The sequence below is a fragment of the Platichthys flesus genome, chromosome 10, assembly GCF_949316205.1.
Source record: "Platichthys flesus chromosome 10, fPlaFle2.1, whole genome shotgun sequence".
NCBI classification, from domain to species: domain Eukaryota; kingdom Metazoa; phylum Chordata; class Actinopteri; order Pleuronectiformes; family Pleuronectidae; genus Platichthys; species Platichthys flesus.
Genome location: NC_084954.1, coordinates 24,083,657 through 24,110,995, shown reverse-complemented (window position 1 = coordinate 24,110,995; position 27,339 = coordinate 24,083,657). Strand labels below are relative to the sequence as shown.

Here is a 27,339-nt window from a genome sequence, read left to right as displayed (position 1 = left end):
CAAACCGTTTGGTGTCAGCTCTACCCTTAATCATCGGCTCAGATCAGACATGTGCAGTACCTGGCAGGCAACTAAACTGGAATTTACAAATGCATAGAGATATACTATCTTATTCTCAGGACAGAAATATACCACTAATTGTCCTCAGTCTTGACCAGGAAAAAGCCTTTGACAGAGTTGATCACAATTTTTTGTTTAGGACACTAAAGAAATTTGGCTTCGGTGCTAGATTCAGGAGTTGGTTGAGGATTTTATACACAGAAGTCGGAAGCAGTGTTAATGTTAATGGCAACCTTGGTGAATTCTTTAAACAAACCAGAGGGGTCAGACAGGGATGTCCAGCATCAGCCCCCTTGTATGTGCTATTCATTGAAACGCTGGCATGTGCAATCAGGAAAAATGTTAACATCAAGGGTATACAGCTGCCTGGTGGTGAATCCTTGACCATATCCCAGTATGCAGATGACACTGTACTGTATTTAAAAGATGATTTCTGTCTGCGCGAAGCTATGCAGGTCATCGACACATTCTCAGTTGCTTCTGGTTCTAGAGTCAATACAGGAAAATCCCAAATCAAATACTTTGGAAAGTGGAAGGACAGAGTTGATAACCCTTTAGGGTTCTCTCTGTGTGCGGGGCCAATGACTTTACTGGGAATATCCTTTGGAAATAACAATGATGGAGAAACTAATTGGGAGACAAAATTGGGAAAAGTGCTGAAAAAACTAAATATGTGGAAATTAAGAAGGCTGTCCATTAGTGGTAAGATTTTGGTTATTAAATCTGATTTATTGCCGACATTACTTCATGTGGCTTATATTTTCCCCATGCCGGCTTTAGTTTGTTTAAAACTTCAAAAATCTCTGTTTCAGTTCATATGGGGAGGGTATGAATACATTAAAAGAGCTACAATGTATCAGCCGGTCGAAAGAGGTGGTAGGGACATGCCAAATTTAGGTTTGAAGTTCAAAGTTTTGTTTTTTTCAAATACATGTAGAATAATGTTAAACCCACCTGAACACAAATGCCAACCATTGATTAAATTCTGGCTCTCTATCCATCTGAGACCTCTTGTGGCGAAATGGGAAAACAGTTTTCCGAAAGCAGAGGTCATGCCAGATCATTATAAAAAAATGATAAGTTGGGCAAAGAAATACAAGGAGTGTTGGAAAAGAGATTCAGTAGTTAATCACAAAAAGCTGTATGAAACGTTGATTGCTAAGTTTGACCCTAAAGATGGTTTGCATGTTCATAGTGACGTGTGGAGAAGAACCCAATGCAAGAGTCTAGAAAACAGATTAAGAGATTTTAATTGGTTGGTGCTTCATAGGAAATTACCTGTGAGGAATACTCTATTTAATCATGATTTAACATTAAATAGGATATGCCCAAGACGTGGATGCAATGGGGTAGAAACCGTGGAACATGCATTATTTGAATGTCCTTTTGCAAAACAATTGTGGAAGAAATTGGGCCAAAGATTCGGGTTTCTAAAAGAGGTGAATTGGGAAAAAGTTCTGTTCATGGATTTTAGTTTAGAGGGGGACAAAGGTGTGTGCAAAGCCTTAGAACTTACATCAATTGTGAAGGCTAAGTTATGGGAGGTAAGAGGTAGTATAATAAATGAGACGGAAAAGTGGTCGATAGAAAACACTACACACAGTATTGAAGACATTATGCGGCGAAAACTTAAATTGGAGGCGAGCAAATGGGGCATCGACTCAATTAAAGATCGATGGAAAATTATTTTTGACAATCGGTAGACTGAACTCATGAAAGAGTCTTTTATTGTACCTCCTCTTATTTTCTTTTAGTCCGATAGAATTCTGGAGGTCTTAAGATGTGGAGAGATGATGATCTTTGTAATGTAAAGTATTGTACTGCTCATGAGTGAATTAAATAAAAAAAATTCCAAAAAAAAAAAAAAAAAAAAAAAAAAATCTGTTCTTATCAGTTTAATATCTGATATGTCCTCTATATGAGGACTACATATTAAGCAGATTTTTGGCAAGAGGAGCAGAAATTTGGAGCTTGCTCCCTTCTCTCCACGCATCGACCTAGCATTGCAGTGCCGCTGGGAACGGTGCACTCTGTTCTTACCTTGTAGAAAAGCAAACACTCAAACAATTGTGGAGGTTTCAAGGTGAATTCTACACTGGGTCAATGAAACTGAGGGAATGGCCTGGCAGAGTTTGACAAGTGTGCAAAACTGCTCTTATGACTCACTGCCTTGTGAAGTGATTATGCATGACTCTGCACGGGGTCACAATGAGCATCAACTGGATTCCAAATAGAATCAGAAGCATTTGTCAAAAACTGAAACGTGTTTTCACTCAACATCTCCTGGGAGACTTGGTGAGAAAGCAGAGTCCGCTTTTGGACCCAATGTAAGTGGTTCAGGGATGTATCGCTTAAAAAGGCTTAAAAGCCAATCACTAGTCAGGGCAGGAGCAAATAAAGCCTTGTATAATTTGTGTTGGCAGATGGGGGCGTGGTGGGAATGTTGTATACTAGAATCTGATATGCGGAAAGCAAAGAGAGGCCCACCGCGAAGGTGGTGACTGTGACCGAGAGCCTCCACCGCTGCTCTCGAGCAGAGGGCCATGCTGACTCTGGTTTCTCTTCATAATGCACAAGTCTTTCGCCTTTTACTAAAGACTTCCGTGGAGAGGAACAAACATGAGTTGAATCTATTTTTGGCAGGCTTTGCTGTATGGCTGAGCCTTATGAAATTGTGAAAAGTCAAAGAGCTGTCTAGGTCAGCAATCAGGTGTCCACAAAGGAGAGCTTGGGCGTAGGTGATGAGCAGCCATTGTTATGCACACCTACAAACGGGGTACCACAGCAAGGGAGATTTGTGCCAAGAGGTTAGCTTGGACATCCAACACTTGTGGATTATCGCTTCTCGGCCTTTTGGCTAAGATCTAGCCAGGTGAGAAGGGTTTGCGGACGTGGATTGTCATAATGACGTCAGCAACAGTTTCACAGCAGGGACTTCCCGTGCTGAAAAATACTTTGAGATTCATTTGGAAGAGTACTGAAGTTTTTTTGGATAGGAGAGAATTTGGAGTTAATATTCTTTTTGGAGCCCTGTCCCTCAAGATAGATGACCTCCTCTGCTTGCAGAGAAATGCCACCGACCGTTTTTTTGATGTTACGTTCTATAATCTCACCAAGATGGAGGAAACGAAAAGGTTGGCTGATCGTTTGGCTGATGGACCACTGAGGGAGTACCAGATTCAAAGCCTTTGCCGAACTGGTGAGCGGGTTATCACAATTCATAACTATAATCCCTGGGTAACTGAAGAAGCAACCAGATACTTCCTTTCTAAGCATGTGACAGTGATTTCGAGCATGAGGGAAATCAGGGACTCTCTTGACGTTTGGACTGGAAAAAGACAATGTCGTGTGCGGCTGAAGGATGACCCAGATGGTCACGATGGCTACCACCACCCCCCTGCCTCCTTCACCATAGGCACAAATAGAGGATATCTGTACTACTCGGGCCAGCCTATTTACTGCAGAAAATGCACAGACTTTGGTCACACGGCAGAATCCTGCACGCAGGTGAGGTGCAGAAATTGCAAGGGTCTAGGACACAAAATGGGGACTTGTGACCGTTCCAGAAAATGCAATCTTTGTGGGTCTGAAGGACATTTATTTAAGCACTGCCCTGAGGTCCGCTCCTCCTATGCAAGCATTGTAAGGCGACCAATGTGCGAAGATCCTGATGCCTCCTCCCTGAGAGCAATTAACGAGGTAATTGATCAAATGTTTGGTGACAATGAGATTGAGGCAAATGTGGTTGATCCACCTGAACGAGCACCTCCCCCAGAGAAGAAGAAGGGGGAGGAGACTACAACCTCAGAGGAGAGCCAACCTGTTCCTGAGTGGACCACAGTGGAAAGCAGGGGAGGCAAGGGGAAAAAAAGGAGGATCGAGACAAGCGCTGTGCCCCTGGGAGTGGATAGCGTGTTCAGTGTTCTTTCTGAGGTTGTGGAGGAGTCGCAGGAGGAAGGGGAGATGGAGGGGCTGCAGGTGAACAGCGATCAGGATGTGAAGGCTGCTGCCAGGGTGGATGGGCTGGAGGGTGGAAGCATGGACAAATTCCAGTGCAGACTGAGGTGACAGACTCTGACGGCAGCATGCCCCCGTCCGGGTGTGTCCTGGTGGAGTCCCTGGCTCCGAACAACTCTGACAGGGATTTGGTTTCAGAGCAATGCTCATTGCTTCCAGAGGGTAATACCCCCAACTCAAGGCACGCGGTGCCCGAGGAAAAGACACATAGGGAAGGCATTGAATTTGACTGTGAAGTTGAAAATTAGAGAAAACACAGTGTCTCGTCTTTGATGGTTTGTTTGTTTGTTTTGTTTTTTGTCTCATTCCTCATTTACCAGAATGTCCTCATTACATATAGTTTCCATAAATGTTAGAGGTTTGAGGAACAAGGCCAAAAGGGAAGTGGTCTTTTCTCATTTATGTTCAATCAACTTTTCTTTATGCCTTTTGCAAGAGGTCCACTTGAAAAATGAAGACGACGTGAACCTATTCTCAAAAGAGTGGACCAAAGGTGAATCTAGGTGGAGCATTGGGGGGGTCCATTCATCTGGGGTGGGAACACTATGTGGGAATAATGAAGTCCAAGTGGTTGGCAGTTTTTCAGTGGTACAGGGGAGGGTTTTGGTAACAGATATTGACTGGAAGGGAAAGGGGTTAAGAGTTATTAACATATATGCCCACTCTTCTCCAAAGGAGAGAAGGGAGCTTTTTCTTAGTCTGGACACTGCTTTCATGACCAACCGCCATGTGGTAATTGGAGGAGACTTCAATTCCCAAAGTGAGGGCAGCAAGGCCGAGGCCAGTTTAATAAATATTGTTACAAAGTATAATTTGGTGGATTCATATAAAAAAGCTAACCCAGACGATCTTGGCTTCACATGGTCAAATAGTAGAGGGGCGAAGAGTAGGATAGACTATATATTTTGTCCGGTAGAATTTCAGGTGACAGGGGCGAAAGTATCACCAGTTTTTTACACAGATCACAACATGCTCTCAGTAAAACTAACCTCAATGATGATCAAAAATGGTAAAGGGTATTGGAAATTAAACAACAATATTCTAGAGCTCCAGCAGTTTAGGGTAGCATTAAAGTGTTTTCTAAAAGATTGCTTTCATATGAGAGTATTTTATGAAAATGTCTGTGAATGGTGGGAAAGCACAAAGCTGCGTATTAGATACTACACACAGAATTACTCAAAAGAATCAAGGAAAGAGGAATTTAAATTATACTACCGACTGCAAAAAGCCATAAATAAATTAATGGAACAGAGAAATGCAGGTGGACAAATTGATAAGGACTTGCTGAAACATTTGCAAGATAAACAGAGGTTATTTTTTCACAACAGAGCAGAGGCCTATAAATTCCGGTGTCTTAGAGAGAAGTGGGAGAGTGACGAAAAGTGTTCTCCCTACTTCTTTAGACAGTCCAAAGCACAGGCAAAGAGGAGGAGCATAGTTTCCGTTTTAAATGAAACAGGTGAGGAGATTAACGATCCTGATGGGATTGCTCAAGTTATCTCTATCATTTTTCTACGTTTTTTAAAGCAGAAAAGGTTGACTACATGAAAGGTGCAACATTGTTAGACAATATAGACAGATTCATACCTGAAGATCTGAGAACAGAGCTAGATAAAGATTTTACTTTAGAAGAAATCCTGAGGGCAACCATGTCTTTGAAAAAGGGCAAGGTGCCAGGAATAGATGGGATCACAAAAGAATTTTATATAATATTTTGGGAAGACATTGGGTCATGGCTGTTAGAGTTGTTCACTTATATATGTACATCTGGGATTATGGGGGAATCCATGAGAAAAGGGGTGATATCCCTGCTGTTTAAAAAAGGTGATGTCAACAAAATATCAAACTACAGGCCTCTAACAATGCTTTGTACAGATTATAAGATTTTTAGTAAGGTTTTGACAAACCGTTTGGTGTCAGCTCTACCCTTAATCATCGGCTCAGATCAGACATGTGCAGTACCTGGCAGGCAACTAAACTGGAATTTACAAATGCATAGAGATATACTATCTTATTCTCAGGACAGAAATATACCACTAATTGTCCTCAGTCTTGACCAGGAAAAAGCCTTTGACAGAGTTGATCACAATTTTTTGTTTAGGACACTAAAGAAATTTGGCTTCGGTGCTAGATTCAGGAGTTGGTTGAGGATTTTATACACAGAAGTCGGAAGCAGTGTTAATGTTAATGGCAACCTTGGTGAATTCTTTAAACAAACCAGAGGGGTCAGACAGGGATGTCCAGCATCAGCCCCCTTGTATGTGCTATTCATTGAAACGCTGGCATGTGCAATCAGGAAAAATGTTAACATCAAGGGTATACAGCTGCCTGGTGGTGAATCCTTGACCATATCCCAGTATGCAGATGACACTGTACTGTATTTAAAAGATGATTTCTGTCTGCGCGAAGCTATGCAGGTCATCGACACATTCTCAGTTGCTTCTGGTTCTAGAGTCAATACAGGAAAATCCCAAATCAAATACTTTGGAAAGTGGAAGGACAGAGTTGATAACCCTTTAGGGTTCTCTCTGTGTGCGGGGCCAATGACTTTACTGGGAATATCCTTTGGAAATAACAATGATGGAGAAACTAATTGGGAGACAAAATTGGGAAAAGTGCTGAAAAAACTAAATATGTGGAAATTAAGAAGGCTGTCCATTAGTGGTAAGATTTTGGTTATTAAATCTGATTTATTGCCGACATTACTTCATGTGGCTTATATTTTCCCCATGCCGGCTTTAGTTTGTTTAAAACTTCAAAAATCTCTGTTTCAGTTCATATGGGGAGGGTATGAATACATTAAAAGAGCTACAATGTATCAGCCGGTCGAAAGAGGTGGTAGGGACATGCCAAATTTAGGTTTGAAGTTCAAAGTTTTGTTTTTTTCAAATACATGTAGAATAATGTTAAACCCACCTGAACACAAATGCCAACCATTGATTAAATTCTGGCTCTCTATCCATCTGAGACCTCTTGTGGCGAAATGGGAAAACAGTTTTCCGAAAGCAGAGGTCATGCCAGATCATTATAAAAAAATGATAAGTTGGGCAAAGAAATACAAGGAGTGTTGGAAAAGAGATTCAGTAGTTAATCACAAAAAGCTGTATGAAACGTTGATTGCTAAGTTTGACCCTAAAGATGGTTTGCATGTTCATAGTGACGTGTGGAGAAGAACCCAATGCAAGAGTCTAGAAAACAGATTAAGAGATTTTAATTGGTTGGTGCTTCATAGGAAATTACCTGTGAGGAATACTCTATTTAATCATGATTTAACATTAAATAGGATATGCCCAAGACGTGGATGCAATGGGGTAGAAACCGTGGAACATGCATTATTTGAATGTCCTTTTGCAAAACAATTGTGGAAGAAATTGGGCCAAAGATTCGGGTTTCTAAAAGAGGTGAATTGGGAAAAAGTTCTGTTCATGGATTTTAGTTTAGAGGGGGACAAAGGTGTGTGCAAAGCCTTAGAACTTACATCAATTGTGAAGGCTAAGTTATGGGAGGTAAGAGGTAGTATAATAAATGAGACGGAAAAGTGGTCGATAGAAAACACTACACACAGTATTGAAGACATTATGCGGCGAAAACTTAAATTGGAGGCGAGCAAATGGGGCATCGACTCAATTAAAGATCGATGGAAAATTATTTTTGACAATCTGTAGACTGAACTCATGAAAGAGTCTTTTATTGTACCTCCTCTTATTTTCTTTTAGTCCGATAGAATTCTGGAGGTCTTAAGATGTGGAGAGATGATGATCTTTGTAATGTAAAGTATTGTACTGCTCATGAGTGAATTAAATAAAAAAAATTCCAAAAAAAAAAAAAAAAAAAAAAAAAAATCTGTTCTTATCAGTTTAATATCTGATATGTCCTCTATATGAGGACTACATATTAAGCAGATTTTTGGCAAGAGGAGCAGAAATTTGGAGCTTGCTCCCTTCTCTCCACGCATCGACCTAGCATTGCAGTGCCGCTGGGAACGGTGCACTCTGTTCTTACCTTGTAGAAAAGCAAACACTCAAACAATTGTGGAGGTTTCAAGGTGAATTCTACACTGGGTCAATGAAACTGAGGGAATGGCCTGGCAGAGTTTGACAAGTGTGCAAAACTGCTCTTATGACTCACTGCCTTGTAAAGTGATTATGCATGACTCTGCACGGGGTCACAATGAGCATCAACTGGATTCCAAATAGAATCAGAAGCATTTGTCAAAAACTGAAACGTGTTTTCACTCAACATCTCCTGGGAGACTTGGTGAGAAAGCAGAGTCCGCTTTTGGACCCAATGTAAGTGGTTCAGGGATGTATCGCTTAAAAAGGCTTAAAAGCCAATCACTAGTCAGGGCAGGAGCAAATAAAGCCTTGTATAATTTGTGTTGGCAGATGGGGGCGTGGTGGGAATGTTGTATACTAGAATCTGATATGCGGAAAGCAAAGAGAGGCCCACCGCGAAGGTGGTGACTGTGACCGAGAGCCTCCACCGCTGCTCTCGAGCAGAGGGCCATGCTGACTCTGGTTTCTCTTCATAACGCACAAGTCTTTCGCCTTTTACTAAAGACTTCCGTGGAGAGGAACAAACATGAGTTGAATCTATTTTTGGCAGGCTTTGCTGTATGGCTGAGCCTTATGAAATTGTGAAAAGTCAAAGAGCTGTCTAGGTCAGCAATCAGGTGTCCACAAAGGAGAGCTTGGGCGTAGGTGATGAGCAGCCATTGTTATGCACACCTACAAACGGGGTACCACAGCAAGGGAGATTTGTGCCAAGAGGTTAGCTTGGACATCCAACACTTGTGGATTATCGCTTCTCGGCCTTTTGGCTAAGATCTAGCCAGGTGAGAAGGGTTTGCGGACGTGGATTGTCATAATGACGTCAGCAACAGTTTCACAGCAGGGACTTCCCGTGCTGAAAAATACTTTGAGATTCATTTGGAAGAGTACTGAAGTTTTTTTGGATAGGAGAGAATTTGGAGTTAATATTCTTTTTGGAGCCCTGTCCCTCAAGATAGATGACCTCCTCTGCTTGCAGAGAAATGCCACCGACCGTTTTTTTGATGTTACGTTCTATAATCTCACCAAGATGGAGGAAACGAAAAGGTTGGCTGATCGTTTGGCTGATGGACCACTGAGGGAGTACCAGATTCAAAGCCTTTGCCGAACTGGTGAGCGGGTTATCACAATTCATAACTATAATCCCTGGGTAACTGAAGAAGCAACCAGATACTTCCTTTCTAAGCCTGTGACAGTGATTTCGAGCATGAGGGAAATCAGGGACTCTCTTGACGTTTGGACTGGAAAAAGACAATGTCGTGTGCGGCTGAAGGATGACCCAGATGGTCACGATGGCTACCACCACCCCCCTGCCTCCTTCACCATAGGCACAAATAGAGGATATCTGTACTACTCGGGCCAGCCTATTTACTGCAGAAAATGCACAGACTTTGGTCACACGGCAGAATCCTGCACGCAGGTGAGGTGCAGAAATTGCAAGGGTCTAGGACACAAAATGGGGACTTGTGACCGTTCCAGAAAATGCAATCTTTGTGGGTCTGAAGGACATTTATTTAAGCACTGCCCTGAGGTCCGCTCCTCCTATGCAAGCATTGTAAGGCGACCAATGTGCGAAGATCCTGATGCCTCCTCCCTGAGAGCAATTAACGAGGTAATTGATCAAATGTTTGGTGACAATGAGATTGAGGCAAATGTGGTTGATCCACCTGAACGAGCACCTCCCCCAGAGAAGAAGAAGGGGGAGGAGACTACAACCTCAGAGGAGAGCCAACCTGTTCCTGAGTGGACCACAGTGGAAAGCAGGGGAGGCAAGGGGAAAAAAAGGAGGATCGAGACAAGCGCTGTGCCCCTGGGAGTGGATAGCGTGTTCAGTGTTCTTTCTGAGGTTGTGGAGGAGTCGCAGGAGGAAGGGGAGATGGAGGGGCTGCAGGTGAACAGCGATCAGGATGTGAAGGCTGCTGCCAGGGTGGATGGGCTGGAGGGTGGAAGCATGGACAAATTCCAGTGCAGACTGAGGTGACAGACTCTGACGGCAGCATGCCCCCGTCCGGGTGTGTCCTGGTGGAGTCCCTGGCTCCGAACAACTCTGACAGGGATTTGGTTTCAGAGCAATGCTCATTGCTTCCAGAGGGTAATACCCCCAACTCAAGGCACGCGGTGCCCGAGGAAAAGACACATAGGGAAGGCATTGAATTTGACTGTGAAGTTGAAAATTAGAGAAAACACAGTGTCTCGTCTTTGATGGTTTGTTTGTTTGTTTTGTTTTTTGTCTCATTCCTCATTTACCAGAATGTCCTCATTACATATAGTTTCCATAAATGTTAGAGGTTTGAGGAACAAGGCCAAAAGGGAAGTGGTCTTTTCTCATTTATGTTCAATCAACTTTTCTTTATGCCTTTTGCAAGAGGTCCACTTGAAAAATGAAGACGACGTGAACCTATTCTCAAAAGAGTGGACCAAAGGTGAATCTAGGTGGAGCATTGGGGGGGTCCATTCATCTGGGGTGGGAACACTATGTGGGAATAATGAAGTCCAAGTGGTTGGCAGTTTTTCAGTGGTACAGGGGAGGGTTTTGGTAACAGATATTGACTGGAAGGGAAAGGGGTTAAGAGTTATTAACATATATGCCCACTCTTCTCCAAAGGAGAGAAGGGAGCTTTTTCTTAGTCTGGACACTGCTTTCATGACCAACCGCCATGTGGTAATTGGAGGAGACTTCAATTCCCAAAGTGAGGGCAGCAAGGCCGAGGCCAGTTTAATAAATATTGTTACAAAGTATAATTTGGTGGATTCATATAAAAAAGCTAACCCAGACGATCTTGGCTTCACATGGTCAAATAGTAGAGGGGCGAAGAGTAGGATAGACTATATATTTTGTCCGGTAGAATTTCAGGTGACAGGGGCGAAAGTATCACCAGTTTTTTACACAGATCACAACATGCTCTCAGTAAAACTAACCTCAATGATGATCAAAAATGGTAAAGGGTATTGGAAATTAAACAACAATATTCTAGAGCTCCAGCAGTTTAGGGTAGCATTAAAGTGTTTTCTAAAAGATTGCTTTCATATGAGAGTATTTTATGAAAATGTCTGTGAATGGTGGGAAAGCACAAAGCTGCGTATTAGATACTACACACAGAATTACTCAAAAGAATCAAGGAAAGAGGAATTTAAATTATACTACCGACTGCAAAAAGCCATAAATAAATTAATGGAACAGAGAAATGCAGGTGGACAAAATGATAAGGACTTGCTGAAACATTTGCAAGATAAACAGAGGTTATTTTTTCACAACAGAGCAGAGGCCTATAAATTCCGGTGTCTTAGAGAGAAGTGGGAGAGTGACGAAAAGTGTTCCCCCTACTTCTTTAGACAGTCCAAAGCACAGGCAAAGAGGAGGAGCATAGTTTCCGTTTTAAATGAAACAGGTGAGGAGATTAACGATCCTGATGGGATTGCTCAAGTTATCTCTAATCATTTTTCTACGTTTTTTAAAGCAGAAAAGGTTGACTACATGAAAGGTGCAACATATAGACAGATTCATACCTGAAGATCTGAGAACAGAGCTAGATAAAGATTTTACTTTAGAAGAAATCCTGAGGGCAACCATGTCTTTGAAAAAGGGCAAGGTGCCAGGAATAGATGGGATCACAAAAGAATTTTATATAATATTTTGGGAAGACATTGGGTCATGGCTGTTAGAGTTGTTCACTTATATATGTACATCTGGGATTATGGGGGAATCCATGAGAAAAGGGGTGATATCCCTGCTGTTTAAAAAAGGTGATGTCAACAAAATATCAAACTACAGGCCTCTAACAATGCTTTGTACAGATTATAAGATTTTTAGTAAGGTTTTGACAAACCGTTTGGTGTCAGCTCTACCCTTAATCATCGGCTCAGATCAGACATGTGCAGTACCTGGCAGGCAACTAAACTGGAATTTACAAATGCATAGAGATATACTATCTTATTCTCAGGACAGAAATATACCACTAATTGTCCTCAGTCTTGACCAGGAAAAAGCCTTTGACAGAGTTGATCACAATTTTTTGTTTAGGACACTAAAGAAATTTGGCTTCGGTGCTAGATTCAGGAGTTGGTTGAGGATTTTATACACAGAAGTCGGAAGCAGTGTTAATGTTAATGGCAACCTTGGTGAATTCTTTAAACAAACCAGAGGGGTCAGACAGGGATGTCCAGCATCAGCCCCCTTGTATGTGCTATTCATTGAAACGCTGGCATGTGCAATCAGGAAAAATGTTAACATCAAGGGTATACAGCTGCCTGGTGGTGAATCCTTGACCATATCCCAGTATGCAGATGACACTGTACTGTATTTAAAAGATGATTTCTGTCTGCGCGAAGCTATGCAGGTCATCGACACATTCTCAGTTGCTTCTGGTTCTAGAGTCAATACAGGAAAATCCCAAATCAAATACTTTGGAAAGTGGAAGGACAGAGTTGATAACCCTTTAGGGTTCTCTCTGTGTGCGGGGCCAATGACTTTACTGGGAATATCCTTTGGAAATAACAATGATGGAGAAACTAATTGGGAGACAAAATTGGGAAAAGTGCTGAAAAAACTAAATATGTGGAAATTAAGAAGGCTGTCCATTAGTGGTAAGATTTTGGTTATTAAATCTGATTTATTGCCGACATTACTTCATGTGGCTTATATTTTCCCCATGCCGGCTTTAGTTTGTTTAAAACTTCAAAAATCTCTGTTTCAGTTCATATGGGGAGGGTATGAATACATTAAAAGAGCTACAATGTATCAGCCGGTCGAAAGAGGTGGTAGGGACATGCCAAATTTAGGTTTGAAGTTCAAAGTTTTGTTTTTTTCAAATACATGTAGAATAATGTTAAACCCACCTGAACACAAATGTCAACCATTGATTAAATTCTGGCTCTCTATTCATCTGAGACCTCTTGTGGCGAAATGGGAAAACAGTTTTCCGAAAGCAGAGGTCATGCCAGATCATTATAAAAAAATGATAAGTTGGGCAAAGAAATACAAGGAGTGTTGGAAAAGAGATTCAGTAGTTAATCACAAAAAGCTGTATGAAACGTTGATTGCTAAGTTTGACCCTAAAAATGGTTTGCATGTTCATAGTGACGTGTGGAGAAGAACCCAATGCAAGAGTCTAGAAAACAGATTAAGAGATTTTAATTGGTTGGTGCTTCATAGGAAATTACCTGTGAGGAATACTCTATTTAATCATGATTTAACATTAAATAGGATATGCCCAAGACGTGGATGCAATGGGGTAGAAACCGTGGAACATGCATTATTTGAATGTCCCTTTGCAAAACAATTGTGGAAGAAATTGGGCCAAAGATTCGGTTTTCTAAAAGAGGTGAACTGGGAAAAAGTTCTGTTCATGGATTTTAGTTTAGAGGGGGACAAAGGTGTGTGCAAAGCCTTAGAACTTACATCAATTGTGAAGGCTAAGTTATGGGAGGTAAGAGGTAGTATAATAAATGAGACGGAAAAGTGGTCGATAGAAAACACTACACACAGTATTGAAGACATTATGCGGCGAAAACTTAAATTGGAGGCGAGCAAATGGGGCATCGACTCAATTAAAGATCGATGGAAAATTATTTTTGACAATCTGTAGACTGAACTCATGAAAGAGTCTTTTATTGTACCTCCTCTTATTTTCTTTTAGTCCGATAGAATTCTGGAGGTCTTAAGGTGTGGAGAGATGATGATCTTTGTAATGTAAAGTATTGTACCGCTCATGAGTGAATTAAATAAAAAAATATTCCAAAAAAAAAAAAAAAAAAAAAAAAAAATCTGTTCTTATCAGTTTAATATCTGATATGTCCTCTATATGAGGACTACATATTAAGCAGATTTTTGGCAAGAGGAGCAGAAATTTGGAGCTTGCTCCCTTCTCTCCACGCATCGACCTAGCATTGCAGTGCCGCTGGGAACGGTGCACTCTGTTCTTACCTTGTAGAAAAGCAAACACTCAAACAATTGTGGAGGTTTCAAGGTGAATTCTACACTGGGTCAATGAAACTGAGGGAATGGCCTGGCAGAGTTTGACAAGTGTGCAAAACTGCTCTGATGACTCACTGCCTTGTGAAGCGATTATGCATGAATCTGCACGGGGTCACAATGAGCATCAACTGGATTCCAAATAGAATCAGAAGCATTTGTCAAAAACTGAAACGTGTTTTCACTCAACATCTCCTGGGAGACTTGGTGAGAAAGCAGAGTCCGCTTTTGGACCCAATGTAAGTGGTTCAGGGATGTATTGCTTAAAAAGGCTTAAAAGCCAATCACTAGTCAGGGCAGGAGCAAATAAAGCCTTGTATAATTTGTGTTGGCAGATGGGGGCGTGGTGGGAATGTTGTATACTAGAATCTGACATGCGGAAAGCAAAGAGAGGCCCACCGCGAAGGTGGTGACTGTGACCGAGAGGCTCCACCGCTGCTCTCGAGCAGAGGGCCATGCTGACTCTGGTTTCTCTTCATAACGCACAAGTCTTTCGCCTTTTACTAAAGACTTCCGTGGAGAGGAACAAACATGAGTTGAATCTATTTTTGGCAGGCTTTGCTGTATGGCTGAGCCTTATGAAATTGTGAAAAGTCAAAGAGCTGTGTAGGTCAGCAATCAGGTGTCCACAAAGGAGAGCTTGGGCGGAGGTGATGAGCAGCCATTGTTATGCACACCTACAAACGGGGTACCACAGCAAGGGAGATTTGTGCCAAGAGGTTGGCTTGGACATCCAACACTTGTGGATTATCGCTTCTCGGCCTTTTGGCTAAGATCAAGTGTAGTATCTGTTCTTATCAGTTTAATATCTGATATGTCCTCTATATGAGGACTACATATTAAGCAGATTTTTGGCAAGAGGAGCAGAAATTTGGAGCTTGCTCCCTTCTCTCCACGCATCGACCTAGCATTGCAGTGCCGCTGGGAACGGTGCACTCTGTTCTTACCTTGTAGAAAAGCAAACACTCAAACAATTGCGGAGGTTTCAAGGTGAATTCTACACTGGGTCAATGAAACTGAGGGAATGGCCTGGCAGAGTTTGACAAGTGTGCAAAACTGCTCTTATGACTCACTGCCTTGTGAAGTGATTATGCATGACTCTGCACGGGGTCACAATGAGCATCAACTGGATTCCAAATAGAATCAGAAGCATTTGTCAAAAACTGAAACGTGTTTTCACTCAACATCTCCTGGGAGACTTGGTGAGAAAGCAGAGTCCGCTTTTGGACCCAATGTAAGTGGTTCAGGGATGTATCGCTTAAAAAGGCTTAAAAGCCAATCACTAGTCAGGGCAGGAGCAAATAAAGCCTTGTATAATTTGTGTTGGCAGATGGGGGCGTGGTGGGAATGTTGTATACTAGAATCTGACATGCGCAAAGCAAAGAGAGGCCCACCGCGAAGGTGGTGACTGTGACCGAGAGGCTCCACCGCTGCTCTCGAGCAGAGGGCCATGCTGACTCTGGTTTCTCTTCATAACGCACAAGTCTTTCGCCTTTTACTAAAGACTTCCGTGGAGAGGAACAAACATGAGTTGAATCTATTTTTGGCAGGCTTTGCTGTATGGCTGAGCCTTATGAAATTGTGAAAAGTCAAAGAGCTGTCTAGGTCAGCAATCAGGTGTCCACAAAGGAGAGCTTGGGCGGAGGTGATGAGCAGCCATTGTTATGCACACCTACAAACGGGGTACCACAGCAAGGGAGATTTGTGCCAAGAGGTTAGCTTGGACATCCAACACTTGTGGATTATCGCTTCTCGGCCTTTTGGCTAAGATCAAGTGTAGTATCTGTTCTTATCAGTTTAATATCTGATATGTCCTCTATATGAGGTCTACATATTAAGCAGATTTTTGGCAAGAGGAGCAGAAATTTGGAGCTTGCTCCCTTCTCTCCACGCATCGACCTAGCATTGCAGTGCCGCTGGGAACGGTGCACTCTGTTCTTACCTTGTAGAAAAGCAATCACTCAAACAATTGTGGAGGTTTCAAGGTGAATTCTACACTGGGTCAATGAAACTGAGGGAATGGCCTGGCAGAGTTTGACAAGTGTGCAAAACTGCTCTGATGACTCACTGCCTTGTAAAGCGATCATGCATGACTCTGCACGGGGTCACAATGAGCATCAACTAGATTCCAAATAGAATCAGAAGCGTTTGTCAAAAACTGAAACGTTTTTTCACTCAACATCTCCTGGGAGACTTGGTGAGAAAGCAGAGTCCGCTTTTGGACCCAATGTAAGTGGTTCAGGGATGTATCGCTTAAAAAGGCTTAAAAGCCAATCACTAGTCAGGGCAGGAGCAAATAAAGCCTTGTATAATTTGTGTTGGCAGATGGGGGCGTGGTGGGAATGTTGTATACTAGAATCTGACATGCGGAAAGCAAAGAGAGGCCCACCGCGAAGGTGGTGACTGTGACCGAGAGGCTCCACCGCTGCTCTCGAGCAGAGGGCCATGCTCACTCTGGTTTCTCTTCATAACGCACAAGTCTTTCGCCTTTTACTAAAGACTTCCGTGGAGAGGAACAAACATGAGTTGAATCTATTTTTGGCAGGCTTTGCTGTATGGCTGAGCGTTATGAAATTGTGATAAGTCAAAGAGCTGTCTAGGTCAGAAATCAAGTGTCCACAAAGGAGAGCTTGGGCGGAGGTGATGAACAGCAGCCATTGTTATGCACACCTACAAACGGGGTACCACAGCAAGGGAAATTTGTGCCAAGAGGTTAGCGTGGACATCCAACACTTGTGGATTATCGCTTCTCTTCCTTTTGGCTAAGATCAAGTGTAGTATCTGTTCTTATCAGTTTAATATCTGATATGTCCTCTATATGAGGACTACATATTAAGCAGATATTTGGCAAGAGGAGCAGAAATTTGGAGCTTGCTCCCTTCTCTCCACGCATCGACCTAGCATTGCAGTGCCGCTGGGAACGGTGCACTCTGTTCTTACCTTGTAGAAAAGCAAACACTCAAACAATTGTGGAGGTTTCAAGGTGAATTCTACACTGGGTCAATGAAACTGAGGGAATGGCCTGGCAGAGTTTGACAAGTGTGCAAAACTGCTCTGATGACTCACTGCCTTGTAAAGCGATCATGCATGACTCTGCACGGGGTCACAATGAGCATCAACTAGATTCCAAATAGAATCAGAAGCGTTTGTCAAAAACTGAAACGTTTTTTCACTCAACATCTCCTGGGAGACTTGGTGAGAAAGCAGAGTCCGCTTTTGGACCCCATGTAAGTGGTTCAGGGATGTATCGCTTAAAAAGGCTTAAAAGCCAATCACTAGTCAGGGCAGGAGCAAATAAAGCCTTGTATAATTTGTGTTGGCAGATGGGGGCGTGGTGGGAATGTTGTATACTAGAATCTGACATGCGCAAAGCAAAGAGAGGCCCACCGCGAAGGTGGTGACTGTGACCGAGAGGCTCCACCGCTGCTCTCGAGCAGAGGGCCATGCTGACTCTGGTTTCTCTTCGTAACGCACAAGTCTTTCGCCTTTTACTAAAGACTTCCGTGGAGAGGAACAAACATGAGTTGAATCTATTTTTGGCAGGCTTTGCTGTATGGCTGAGCCTTATGAAATTGTGAAAAGTCAAAGAGCTGTCTAGGTCAGCAATCAGGTGTCCACAAAGGAGAGCTTGGGCGGAGGTGATGAGCAGCCATTGTTATGCACACCTACAAACGGGGTACCACAGCAAGGGAGATTTGTGCCAAGAGGTTAGCTTGGACATCCAACACTTGTGGATTATCGCTTCTCGGCCTTTTGGCTAAGATCAAGTGTAGTATCTGTTCTTATCAGTTTAATATCTGATATGTCCTCTATATGAGGACTACATATTAAGCAGATTTTTGGCAAGAGGAGCAGAAATTTGGAGCTTGCTCCCTTCTCTCCACGCATCGACCTAGCATTGCAGTGCCGCTGGGAACGGTGCACTCTGTTCTTACCTTGTAGAAAAGCAATCACTCAAACAATTGTGGAGGTTTCAAGGTGAATTTTACACTGGGTCAATGAAACTGAGGGAATGGCCTGGCAGAGTTTGACAAGTGTGCAAAACTGCTCTGATGACTCACTGCCTTGTAAAGCGATCATGCATGACTCTGCACGGGGTCACAATGAGCATCAACTAGATTCCAAATAGAATCAGAAGCGTTTGTCAAAAACTGAAACGTTTTTTCACTCAACATCTCCTGGGAGACTTGGTGAGAAAGCAGAGTCCGCTTTTGGACCCAATGTAAGTGGTTCAGGGATGTATCGCTTAAAAAGGCTTAAAAGCCAATCACTAGTCAGGGCAGGAGCAAATAAAGCCTTGTATAATTTGTGTTGGCAGATGGGGGCGTGGTGGGAATGTTGTATACTAGAATCTGACATGCGGAAAGCAAAGAGAGGCCCACCGCGAAGGTGGTGACTGTGACCGAGAGGCTCCACCGCTGCTCTCGAGCAGAGGGCAATGCTGACTCTGGTATCTCTTCATAACGCACAAGGATTTCGCCTTTTACTAAAGACTTCCGTGGAGAGGAACAAACATGAGTTGAATCTATTTTTGGCAGGCTTTGCTGTATGGCTGAGCGTTATGAAATTGTGAAAAGTCAAAGAGCTGTCTAGGTCAGAAATCAAGTGTCCACAAAGGAGAGCTTGGGCGGAGGTGATGAACAGCAGCCATTGTTATGCACACCTACAAACGGGGTACCACAGCAAGGGAAATTTGTGCCAAGAGGTTAGCGTGGACATCCAACACTTGTGGATTATCGCTTCTCGGCCTTTTGGCTAAGATCAAGTGTAGTATCTGTTCTTATCAGTTTAATATCTGATATGTCCTCTATATGAGGACTACATATTAAGCAGATATTTGGCAAGAGGAGCAGAAATTTGGAGCTTGCTCCCTTCTCTCCACGCATCGACCTAGCATTGCAGTGCCGCTGGGAACGGTGCACTCTGTTCTTACCTTGTAGAAAAGCAAACACTCAAACAATTGTGGAGGTTTCAAGGTGAATTCTACACTGGGTCAATGAAACTGAGGGAATGGCCTGGCAGAGTTTGACAAGTGTGCAAAACTGCTCTGATGACTCACTGCCTTGTAAAGCGATCATGCATGACTCTGCACGGGGTCACAATGAGCATCAACTAGATTCCAAATAGAATCAGAAGCGTTTGTCAAAAACTGAAACGTTTTTTCGCTCAACATCTCCTGGGAGACTTGGTGAGAAAGCAGAGTCCGCTTTTGGACCCAATGTAAGTGGTTCAGGGATGTATCGCTTAAAAAGGCTTAAAAGCCAATCACTAGTCAGGGCAGGAGCAAATAAAGCCTTGTATAATTTGTGTTGGCAGATGGGGGCGTGGTGGGAATGTTGTATACTAGAATCTGACATGCGGAAAGCAAAGAGAGGCCCACCGCGAAGGTGGTGACTGTGACCGAGAGGCTCCACCGCTGCTCTCGAGCAGAGGGCCATGCTGACTCTGGTCTCTTCATAACGCACAAGTCTTTCGCCTTTTACTAAAGACTTCCGTGGAGAGGAACAAACATGAGTTGAATCTATTTTTGGCAGGCTTTGCTGTATGGCTGAGCCTTATGAAATTGTGAAAAGTCAAAGAGCTGTCTAGGTCAGCAATCAGGTGTCCACAAAGGAGAGCTTGGGCGGAGGTGATGAGCAGCCATTGTTATGCACACCTACAAACGGGGTACCACAGCAAGGGAGATTTGTGCCAAGAGGTTAGCTTGGACATCCAACACTTGTGGATTATCGCTTCTCGGCCTTTTGGCTAAAATCAAGTGTAGTATCTGTTCTTATCAGTTTAATATCTGATATGTCCTCTATATGAGGACTACATATTAAGCAGATTTTTGGCAAGAGGAGCAGAAATTTGGAGCTTGCTCCCTTCTCTCCACGCATCGACCTAGCATTGCAGTGCCGCTGGGAACGGTGCACTCTGTTCTTACCTTGTAGAAAAGCAAACACTCAAACAATTGTGGAGGTTTCAAGGTGAATTCTACACTGGGTCAATGAAACTGAGGGAATGGCCTGGCAGAGTTTGACAAGTGTGCAAAACTGCTCTGATGACTCACTGCCTTGTGAAGCGATTATGCATGAATCTCCACAGGGTCACAATGAGCATCAACTGGATTCCAAATAGAATCAGAAGCATTTGTCAAAAACTGAAACGTGTTTTCACTCAACATCTCCTGGGAGACTTGGTGAGAAAGCAGAGTCCGCTTTTGGACCCAATGTAAGTGGTTCAGGGATGTATTGCTTAAAAAGGCTTAAAAGCCAATCACTAGTCAGGGCAGGAGCAAATAAAGCCTTGTATAATTTGTGTTGGCAGATGGGGGCGTGGTGGGAATGTTGTATACTAGAATCTGACATGCGGAAAGCAAAGAGAGGCCCACCGCGAAGGTGGTGACTGTGACCGAGAGGCTCCACCGCTGCTCTCGAGCAGAGGGCCATGCTGACTCTGGTTTCTCTTCATAACGCACAAGTCTTTCGCCTTTTACTAAAGACTTCCGTGGAGAGGAACAAACATGAGTTGAATCTATTTTTGGCAGGCTTTGCTGTATGGCTGAGCCTTATGAAATTGTGAAAAGTCAAAGAGCTGTCTAGGTCAGCAATCAGGTGTCCACAAAGGAGAGCTTGGGCGGAGGTGATGAGCAGCCATTGTTATGCACACCTACAAACGGGGTACCACAGCAAGGGAGATTTGTGCCAAGAGGTTAGCTTGGACATCCAACACTTGTGGATTATCGCTTCTCGGCCTTTTGGCTAAGATCAAGTGTAGTATCTGTTCTTATCAGTTTAATATCTGATATGTCCTCTATATGAGGACTACATATTAAGCAGATTTTTGGCAAGAGGAGCAGAAATTTGGAGCTTGCTCCCTTCTCTCCACGCATCGACCTAGCATTGCAGTGCCGCTGGGAACGGTGCACTCTGTTCTTACCTTGTAGAAAAGCAAGCACTCAAACAATTGTGGAGGTTTCAAGATGAATTCTACACTGGGTCAATGAAACTGAGGGAATGGCCTGGCAGAGTTTGACAAGTGTGCAAAACTGCTCTTATGACTCACTGCCTTGTGAAGTGATTATGCATGACTCTGCACGGGGTCACAATGAGCATCAACTGGATTCCAAATAGAATCAGAAGCATTTGTCAAAAACTGAAACGTGTTTTCACTCAACATCTCCTGGGAGACTTGGTGAGAAAGCAGAGTCCGCTTTTGGACCCAATGTAAGTGGTTCAGGGATGTATCGCTTAAAAAGGCTTAAAAGCCAATCACTAGTCAGGGCAGGAGCAAATAAAGCCTTGTATAATTTGTGTTGGCAGATGGGGGCGTGGTGGGAATGTTGTATACTAGAATCTGACATGCGGAAAGCAAAGAGAGGCCCACCGCGAAGGTGGTGACTGTGACCGAGAGGATCCACCGCTGCTCTCGAGCAGAGGGCCATGCTGACTCTGGTTTCTCTTCATAACGCACAAGTCTTTCGCCTTTTACTAAAGACTTCCGTGGAGAGGAACAAACATGAGTTGAATCTATTTTTGGCAGGCTTTGCTGTATGGCTGAGCCTTATGAAATTGTGAAAAGTCAAAGAGCTGTCTAGGTCAGCAATCAGGTGTCCACAAAGGAGAGCTTGGGCGGAGGTGATGAGCAGCCATTGTTATGCACACCTACAAACGGGGTACCACAGCAAGGGAGATTTGTGCCAAGAGGTTGGCTTGGACATCCAACACTTGTGGATTATCGCTTCTCGGCCTTTTGGCTAAGATCAAGTGTAGTATCTGTTCTTATCAGTTTAATATCTGATATGTCCTCTATGTGAGGACTACATATTAAGCAGATTTTTGGCAAGAGGAGCAGAAATTTGGAGCTTGCTCCCTTCTCTCCGAGCATTGGCCTAGCATTGCAGTGCCGCTGGGCACGGTGCTCTCTGTTCTTACCTTGTAGAAAAGCAAACACTCAAACAATTGTGGAGGTTTTAAGGTGAATTCTACACTGGGTCAATAAAACTGAGGGAATGGCCTGGCAGAGTTTGACAAGTGTGCAAAACTGCTCTGATGACTCACTGCCTTGTGAAGCGATTATGCATGAATCTGCACGGGGTCACAATGAGCATCAACTGGATTCCAAATAGAATCAGAAGCATTTGTCAAAAACTGAAACGTGTTTTCACTCAACATCTCCTGGGAGACCTGGTGAGAAAGCAGAGTCCGCTTTTGGACCCAATGTAAGTGGTTCAGGGATGTATTGCTTAAAAAGGCTTAAAAGCCAATCACTAGTCAGGGCAGGAGCAAATAAAGCCTTGTATAATTTGTGTTGGCAGATGGGGGCGTGGTGGGAATGTTGTATACTAGAATCTGACATGCGGAAAGCAAAGAGAGGCCCACCGCGAAGGTGGTGACTGTGACCGAGAGGCTCCACCGCTGCTCTCGAGCAGAGGGCCATGCTGACTCTGGTTTCTCTTCATAACGCACAAGTCTTTCGCCTTTTACTAAAGACTTCCGTGGAGAGGAACAAACATGAGTTGAATCTATTTTTGGCAGGCTTTGCTGTATGGCTGAGCCTTATGAAATTGTGAAAAGTCAAAGAGCTGTCTAGGTCAGCAATCAGGTGTCCACAAAGGAGAGCTTGGGCGGAGGTGATGAGCAGCCATTGTTATGCACACCTACAAACGGGGTACCACAGCAAGGGAGATTTGTGCCAAGAGGTTGGTTTGGACATCCAACACTTGTGGATTATCGCTTCTCGGCCTTTTGGCTAAGATCAAGTGTAGTATCTGTTCTTATCAGTTTAATATCTGATATGTCCTCTATATGAGGACTACATATTAAGCAGATTTTTGGCAAGAGGAGCAGAAATTTGGAGCTTGCTCCCTTCTCTCCACGCATCGACCTAGCATTGCAGTGCCGCTGGGAATGGTGCACTCTGTTCTTACCTTGTAGAAAAGCAAACACTCAAACAATTGTGGAGGTTTCAAGGTGAATTCTACACTGGGTCAATGAAACTGAGGGAATGGCCTGGCAGAGTTTGACAAGTGTGCAAAACTGCTCTGATGACTCACTGCCTTGTGAAGCGATTATGCATGAATCTCCACGGGGTCACAATGAGCATCAACTGGATTCCAAATAGAATCAGAAGCATTTGTCAAAAACTGAAACGTGTTTTCACTCAACATCTCCTGGGAGACTTGGTGAGAAAGCAGAGTCCGCTTTTGGACCCAATGTAAGTGGTTCAGGGATGTATTGCTTAAAAAGGCTTAAAAGCCAATCACTAGTCAGGGCAGGAGCAAATAAAGCCTTGTATAATTTGTGTTGGCAGATGGGGGCGTGGTGGGAATGTTGTATACTAGAATCTGACATGCGGAAAGCAAAGAGAGGCCCACCGCGAAGGTGGTGACTGTGACCGAGAGGCTCCACCGCTGCTCTCGAGCAGAGGGCCATGCTGACTCTGGTTTCTCTTCATAACGCACAAGTCTTTCGCCTTTTACTAAAGACTTCCGTGGAGAGGAACAAACATGAGTTGAATCTATTTTTGGCAGGCTTTGCTGTATGGCTGAGCCTTATGAAATTGTGAAAAGTCAAAGAGCTGTCTAGGTCAGCAATCAGGTGTCCACAAAGGAGAGCTTGGGCGGAGGTGATGAGCAGCCATTGTTATGCACACCTACAAACGGGGTACCACAGCAAGGGAGATTTGTGCCAAGAGGTTAGCTTGGACATCCAACACTTGTGGATTATCGCTTCTCGGCCTTTTGGCTAAGATCAAGTGTAGTATCTGTTCTTATCAGTTTAATATCTGATATGTCCTCTATATGAGGACTACATATTAAGCAGATTTTTGGCAAGAGGAGCAGAAATTTGGAGCTTGCTCCCTTCTCTCCACGCATCGACCTAGCATTGCAGTGCCGCTGGGAACGGTGCACTCTGTTCTTACCTTGTAGAAAAGCAAACACTCAAACAATTGTGGAGGTTTCAAGGTGAATTCTACACTGGGTCAATGAAACTGAGGGAATGGCCTGGCAGAGTTTGACAAGTGTGCAAAACTGCTCTTATGACTCACTGCCTTGTGAAGTGATTATGCATGACTCTGCACGGGGTCACAATGAGCATCAACTGGATTCCAAATAGAATCAGAAGCATTTGTCAAAAACTGAAACGTGTTTTCACTCAACATCTCCTGGGAGACTTGGTGAGAAAGCAGAGTCCGCTTTTGGACCCAATGTAAGTGGTTCAGGGATGTATCGCTTAAAAAGGCTTAAAAGCCAATCACTAGTCAGGGCAGGAGCAAATAAAGCCTTGTATAATTTGTGTTGGCAGATGGGGGCGTGGTGGGAATGTTGTATACTAGAATCTGACATGCGGAAAGCAAAGAGAGGCCCACCGCGAAGGTGGTGACTGTGACCGAGAGGCTCCACCGCTGCTCTCGAGCAGAGGGCCATGCTGACTCTGGTTTCTCTTCATAACGCACAAGTCTTTCGCCTTTTACTAAAGACTTCCGTGGAGAGGAACAAACATGAGTTGAATCTATTTTTGGCAGGCTTTGCTGTATGGCTGAGCCTTATGAAATTGTGAAAAGTCAAAGAGCTGTCTAGGTCAGCAATCAGGTGTCCACAAAGGAGAGCTTGGGCGGAGGTGATGAGCAGCCATTGTTATGCACACCTACAAACGGGGTACCACAGCAAGGGAGATTTGTGCCAAGAGGTTAGCTTGGACATCCAACACTTGTGGATTATCGCTTCTCGGCCTTTTGGCTAAGATCAAGTGTAGTATCTGTTCTTATCAGTTTAATATCTGATATGTCCTCTATATGAGGACTACATATTAAGCAGATTTTTGGCAAGAGGAGCAGAAATTTGGAGCTTGCTCCCTTCTCTCCACGCATCGACCTAGCATTGCAGTGCCGCTGGGAACGGTGCACTCTGTTCTTACCTTGTAGAAAAGCAAGCACTCAAACAATTGTGGAGGTTTCAAGATGAATTCTACACTGGGTCAATGAAACTGAGGGAATGGCCTGGCAGAGTTTGACAAGTGTGCAAAACTGCTCTTATGACTCACTGCCTTGTGAAGTGATTATGCATGACTCTGCACGGGGTCAAAATGAGCATCAACTGGATTCCAAATAGAATCAGAAGCATTTGTCAAAAACTGAAACGTGTTTTCACTCAACATCTCCTGGGAGACTTGGTGAGAAAGCAGAGTCCGCTTTTGGACCCAATGTAAGTGGTTCAGGGATGTATCGCTTAAAAAGGCTTAAAAGCCAATCACTAGTCAGGGCAGGAGCAAATAAAGCCTTGTATAATTTGTGTTGGCAGATGGGGGCGTGGTGGGAATGTTGTATACTAGAATCTGACATGCGGAAAGCAAAGAGAGGCCCACCGCGAAGGTGGTGACTGTGACCGAGAGGATCCACCGCTGCTCTCGAGCAGAGGGCCATGCTGACTCTGGTTTCTCTTCATAACGCACAAGTCTTTCGCCTTTTACTAAAGACTTCCGTGGAGAGGAACAAACATGAGTTGAATCTATTTTTGGCAGGCTTTGCTGTATGGCTGAGCCTTATGAAATTGTGAAAAGTCAAAGAGCTGTCTAGGTCAGCAATCAGGTGTCCACAAAGGAGAGCTTGGGCGGAGGTGATGAGCAGCCATTGTTATGCACACCTACAAACGGGGTACCACAGCAAGGGAGATTTGTGCCAAGAGGTTGGCTTGGACATCCAACACTTGTGGATTATCGCTTCTCGGCCTTTTGGCTAAGATCAAGTGTAGTATCTGTTCTTATCAGTTTAATATCTGATATGTCCTCTATGTGAGGACTACATATTAAGCAGATTTTTGGCAAGAGGAGCAGAAATTTGGAGCTTGCTCCCTTCTCTCCGAGCATTGGCCTAGCATTGCAGTGCCGCTGGGCACGGTGCTCTCTGTTCTTACCTTGTAGAAAAGCAAACACTCAAACAATTGTGGAGGTTTTAAGGTGAATTCTACACTGGGTCAATAAAACTGAGGGAATGGCCTGGCAGAGTTTGACAAGTGTGCAAAACTGCTCTGATGACTCACTGCCTTGTGAAGCGATTATGCATGAATCTGCACGGGGTCACAATGAGCATCAACTGGATTCCAAATAGAATCAGAAGCATTTGTCAAAAACTGAAACGTGTTTTCACTCAACATCTCCTGGGAGACCTGGTGAGAAAGCAGAGTCCGCTTTTGGACCCAATGTAAGTGGTTCAGGGATGTATTGCTTAAAAAGGCTTAAAAGCCAATCACTAGTCAGGGCAGGAGCAAATAAAGCCTTGTATAATTTGTGTTGGCAGATGGGGGCGTGGTGGGAATGTTGTATACTAGAATCTGACATGCGGAAAGCAAAGAGAGGCCCACCGCGAAGGTGGTGACTGTGACCGAGAGGCTCCACCGCTGCTCTCGAGCAGAGGGCCATGCTGACTCTGGTTTCTCTTCATAACGCACAAGTCTTTCGCCTTTTACTAAAGACTTCCGTGGAGAGGAACAAACATGAGTTGAATCTATTTTTGGCAGGCTTTGCTGTATGGCTGAGCCTTATGAAATTGTGAAAAGTCAAAGAGCTGTCTAGGTCAGCAATCAGGTGTCCACAAAGGAGAGCTTGGGCGGAGGTGATGAGCAGCCATTGTTATGCACACCTACAAACGGGGTACCACAGCAAGGGAGATTTGTGCCAAGAGGTTGGGTTGGACATCCAACACTTGTGGATTATCGCTTCTCGGCCTTTTGGCTAAGATCAAGTGTAGTATCTGTTCTTATCAGTTTAATATCTGATATGTCCTCTATATGAGGACTACATATTAAGCAGATTTTTGGCAAGAGGAGCAGAAATTTGGAGCTTGCTCCCTTCTCTCCACGCATCGACCTAGCATTGCAGTGCCGCTGGGAATGGTGCACTCTGTTCTTACCTTGTAGAAAAGCAAACACTCAAACAATTGTGGAGGTTTCAAGGTGAATTCTACACTGGGTCAATGAAACTGAGGGAATGGCCTGGCAGAGTTTGACAAGTGTGCAAAACTGCTCTGATGACTCACTGCCTTGTGAAGCGATTATGCATGAATCTCCACGGGGTCACAATGAGCATCAACTGGATTCCAAATAGAATCAGAAGCATTTGTCAAAAACTGAAACGTGTTTTCACTCAACATCTCCTGGGAGACTTGGTGAGAAAGCAGAGTCCGCTTTTGGACCCAATGTAAGTGGTTCAGGGATGTATTGCTTAAAAAGGCTTAAAAGCCAATCACTAGTCAGGGCAGGAG

The 27,339-nt window shown here is 43.7% G+C and overlaps 31 non-coding genes across 31 annotated transcripts; all 31 read left to right on the top strand.

The window, feature by feature from the left end:
- The first annotated feature begins 1,904 nt into the window (after positions 1-1,904).
- On the top strand, positions 1,905-2,094 carry LOC133963050 (U2 spliceosomal RNA). Its single transcript, XR_009922590.1, has one exon. It is a non-coding gene; the product is annotated as a U2 spliceosomal RNA (small nuclear RNA).
- A 513-nt stretch (positions 2,095-2,607) lies between these two features.
- On the top strand, positions 2,608-2,720 carry LOC133963750 (U5 spliceosomal RNA). The gene has a single exon (XR_009923235.1). It is a non-coding gene; the product is annotated as a U5 spliceosomal RNA (small nuclear RNA).
- Positions 2,721-7,883: 5,163 nt separating this feature from the next.
- Positions 7,884-8,073, top strand: LOC133963049 (U2 spliceosomal RNA). Its single transcript, XR_009922589.1, has one exon. It is a non-coding gene; the product is annotated as a U2 spliceosomal RNA (small nuclear RNA).
- Positions 8,074-8,586: 513 nt separating this feature from the next.
- Positions 8,587-8,699, top strand: LOC133963250 (U5 spliceosomal RNA). Its single transcript, XR_009922759.1, has one exon. It is a non-coding gene; the product is annotated as a U5 spliceosomal RNA (small nuclear RNA).
- A 5,156-nt stretch (positions 8,700-13,855) lies between these two features.
- On the top strand, positions 13,856-14,043 carry LOC133963014 (U2 spliceosomal RNA). The gene has a single exon (XR_009922561.1). It is a non-coding gene; the product is annotated as a U2 spliceosomal RNA (small nuclear RNA).
- Positions 14,044-14,556: 513 nt separating this feature from the next.
- Positions 14,557-14,669, top strand: LOC133963248 (U5 spliceosomal RNA). The gene has a single exon (XR_009922757.1). It is a non-coding gene; the product is annotated as a U5 spliceosomal RNA (small nuclear RNA).
- Positions 14,670-14,846: 177 nt separating this feature from the next.
- On the top strand, positions 14,847-15,038 carry LOC133964147 (U2 spliceosomal RNA). Its single transcript, XR_009923616.1, has one exon. It is a non-coding gene; the product is annotated as a U2 spliceosomal RNA (small nuclear RNA).
- A 513-nt stretch (positions 15,039-15,551) lies between these two features.
- Positions 15,552-15,664, top strand: LOC133963247 (U5 spliceosomal RNA). Its single transcript, XR_009922756.1, has one exon. It is a non-coding gene; the product is annotated as a U5 spliceosomal RNA (small nuclear RNA).
- A 177-nt stretch (positions 15,665-15,841) lies between these two features.
- Positions 15,842-16,033, top strand: LOC133962749 (U2 spliceosomal RNA). The gene has a single exon (XR_009922322.1). It is a non-coding gene; the product is annotated as a U2 spliceosomal RNA (small nuclear RNA).
- Positions 16,034-16,546: 513 nt separating this feature from the next.
- On the top strand, positions 16,547-16,659 carry LOC133963627 (U5 spliceosomal RNA). The gene has a single exon (XR_009923120.1). It is a non-coding gene; the product is annotated as a U5 spliceosomal RNA (small nuclear RNA).
- A 180-nt stretch (positions 16,660-16,839) lies between these two features.
- LOC133962945 (U2 spliceosomal RNA) lies at positions 16,840-17,031 on the top strand. Its single transcript, XR_009922508.1, has one exon. It is a non-coding gene; the product is annotated as a U2 spliceosomal RNA (small nuclear RNA).
- A 513-nt stretch (positions 17,032-17,544) lies between these two features.
- On the top strand, positions 17,545-17,657 carry LOC133963762 (U5 spliceosomal RNA). Its single transcript, XR_009923246.1, has one exon. It is a non-coding gene; the product is annotated as a U5 spliceosomal RNA (small nuclear RNA).
- A 177-nt stretch (positions 17,658-17,834) lies between these two features.
- On the top strand, positions 17,835-18,026 carry LOC133964145 (U2 spliceosomal RNA). The gene has a single exon (XR_009923614.1). It is a non-coding gene; the product is annotated as a U2 spliceosomal RNA (small nuclear RNA).
- Positions 18,027-18,539: 513 nt separating this feature from the next.
- LOC133963858 (U5 spliceosomal RNA) lies at positions 18,540-18,652 on the top strand. The gene has a single exon (XR_009923338.1). It is a non-coding gene; the product is annotated as a U5 spliceosomal RNA (small nuclear RNA).
- A 180-nt stretch (positions 18,653-18,832) lies between these two features.
- Positions 18,833-19,024, top strand: LOC133962703 (U2 spliceosomal RNA). The gene has a single exon (XR_009922279.1). It is a non-coding gene; the product is annotated as a U2 spliceosomal RNA (small nuclear RNA).
- Positions 19,025-19,537: 513 nt separating this feature from the next.
- LOC133963856 (U5 spliceosomal RNA) lies at positions 19,538-19,648 on the top strand. Its single transcript, XR_009923336.1, has one exon. It is a non-coding gene; the product is annotated as a U5 spliceosomal RNA (small nuclear RNA).
- Positions 19,649-19,825: 177 nt separating this feature from the next.
- LOC133962875 (U2 spliceosomal RNA) lies at positions 19,826-20,017 on the top strand. The gene has a single exon (XR_009922442.1). It is a non-coding gene; the product is annotated as a U2 spliceosomal RNA (small nuclear RNA).
- Positions 20,018-20,530: 513 nt separating this feature from the next.
- Positions 20,531-20,643, top strand: LOC133963246 (U5 spliceosomal RNA). The gene has a single exon (XR_009922755.1). It is a non-coding gene; the product is annotated as a U5 spliceosomal RNA (small nuclear RNA).
- Positions 20,644-20,820: 177 nt separating this feature from the next.
- On the top strand, positions 20,821-21,012 carry LOC133964144 (U2 spliceosomal RNA). Its single transcript, XR_009923613.1, has one exon. It is a non-coding gene; the product is annotated as a U2 spliceosomal RNA (small nuclear RNA).
- A 513-nt stretch (positions 21,013-21,525) lies between these two features.
- Positions 21,526-21,638, top strand: LOC133963245 (U5 spliceosomal RNA). The gene has a single exon (XR_009922754.1). It is a non-coding gene; the product is annotated as a U5 spliceosomal RNA (small nuclear RNA).
- A 177-nt stretch (positions 21,639-21,815) lies between these two features.
- Positions 21,816-22,007, top strand: LOC133962866 (U2 spliceosomal RNA). The gene has a single exon (XR_009922434.1). It is a non-coding gene; the product is annotated as a U2 spliceosomal RNA (small nuclear RNA).
- Positions 22,008-22,520: 513 nt separating this feature from the next.
- Positions 22,521-22,633, top strand: LOC133963244 (U5 spliceosomal RNA). The gene has a single exon (XR_009922753.1). It is a non-coding gene; the product is annotated as a U5 spliceosomal RNA (small nuclear RNA).
- Positions 22,634-22,810: 177 nt separating this feature from the next.
- On the top strand, positions 22,811-23,002 carry LOC133962637 (U2 spliceosomal RNA). Its single transcript, XR_009922217.1, has one exon. It is a non-coding gene; the product is annotated as a U2 spliceosomal RNA (small nuclear RNA).
- Positions 23,003-23,515: 513 nt separating this feature from the next.
- On the top strand, positions 23,516-23,628 carry LOC133963243 (U5 spliceosomal RNA). The gene has a single exon (XR_009922752.1). It is a non-coding gene; the product is annotated as a U5 spliceosomal RNA (small nuclear RNA).
- Positions 23,629-23,805: 177 nt separating this feature from the next.
- On the top strand, positions 23,806-23,997 carry LOC133964143 (U2 spliceosomal RNA). The gene has a single exon (XR_009923612.1). It is a non-coding gene; the product is annotated as a U2 spliceosomal RNA (small nuclear RNA).
- Positions 23,998-24,510: 513 nt separating this feature from the next.
- On the top strand, positions 24,511-24,623 carry LOC133963242 (U5 spliceosomal RNA). Its single transcript, XR_009922751.1, has one exon. It is a non-coding gene; the product is annotated as a U5 spliceosomal RNA (small nuclear RNA).
- Positions 24,624-24,800: 177 nt separating this feature from the next.
- LOC133964142 (U2 spliceosomal RNA) lies at positions 24,801-24,992 on the top strand. Its single transcript, XR_009923611.1, has one exon. It is a non-coding gene; the product is annotated as a U2 spliceosomal RNA (small nuclear RNA).
- Positions 24,993-25,505: 513 nt separating this feature from the next.
- Positions 25,506-25,618, top strand: LOC133963241 (U5 spliceosomal RNA). The gene has a single exon (XR_009922750.1). It is a non-coding gene; the product is annotated as a U5 spliceosomal RNA (small nuclear RNA).
- Positions 25,619-25,795: 177 nt separating this feature from the next.
- Positions 25,796-25,987, top strand: LOC133962865 (U2 spliceosomal RNA). The gene has a single exon (XR_009922433.1). It is a non-coding gene; the product is annotated as a U2 spliceosomal RNA (small nuclear RNA).
- Positions 25,988-26,500: 513 nt separating this feature from the next.
- On the top strand, positions 26,501-26,613 carry LOC133963240 (U5 spliceosomal RNA). The gene has a single exon (XR_009922749.1). It is a non-coding gene; the product is annotated as a U5 spliceosomal RNA (small nuclear RNA).
- A 177-nt stretch (positions 26,614-26,790) lies between these two features.
- LOC133962635 (U2 spliceosomal RNA) lies at positions 26,791-26,982 on the top strand. Its single transcript, XR_009922216.1, has one exon. It is a non-coding gene; the product is annotated as a U2 spliceosomal RNA (small nuclear RNA).
- The last annotated feature ends 357 nt before the right edge of the window (positions 26,983-27,339 follow it).